Below are 785 nucleotides of genomic sequence, written 5' to 3'. Positions count from 1 at the left end.
CGGTTTACAAATTCTCTGATCTCACTGGGCCCCCGGGTTAAACACTGTCTGATCTCATTCTGCCCCGGTTTACACACTGTCTGATCTCACTGGGCACCCGGGTTACACATGGTCTGATCTCACTGGACTCCCGGTTTACAAACTGTCTGATCTCCCTGGGCCGCTGGTTTACATACGGTCTGAACTCACTGACCCCCGGGTTACACACTCTCTGATCTCATTGGGCCCCCGGTTTAAACACTGTCTGATCTCACTGGGCCATCGAGTTACACACTGTCTGAACTCACTGGGCCCCGGGTTACACACTGTCGGATCTCACTGGGACCCCAGGTTACACACTGTCTAATCTCACTGGGCACCCGGATTACACACTGTCTGATCTCACTGGGCCCCCGGGTTACTCACGGTCTGATTCAGTGGGCCCCGGGTTACACACTGTCTGATCTCACTGGGACCCCGGCTTAAAAACTGTCTGATCTCAGTGGGCCCCCGTGTTACACACTGTCTGATCTCAGTGGGCCCCCGGGTTAGTCACTGTCTGCTCTCATGCGCTTGTGGGTGACACATTGTCTGATCTCACTGGGCCGCTGGTTTACATCCGGTCTGAACTCACTGGCCCCCCGTGTTACAAACTCTCTGATCTCATTGGGTCCCCGGCTTACACACTGTCAGATCTTAATGGGCCTCCGGGTTACACACTGTCTGATCTTACTGGGCCCCCGGTTACACACTGTCTGATCTCACTGGGCCCCCGGGTTACACACTGTCTGATCTCACCGGGCCCA

The sequence above is a fragment of the Pristiophorus japonicus genome, chromosome 25 (genome assembly GCF_044704955.1).
Source record: "Pristiophorus japonicus isolate sPriJap1 chromosome 25, sPriJap1.hap1, whole genome shotgun sequence".
In the NCBI taxonomy this organism is placed as follows: Eukaryota; Metazoa; Chordata; class Chondrichthyes; family Pristiophoridae; genus Pristiophorus; species Pristiophorus japonicus.
This window is presented reverse-complemented; position numbering follows the sequence as displayed.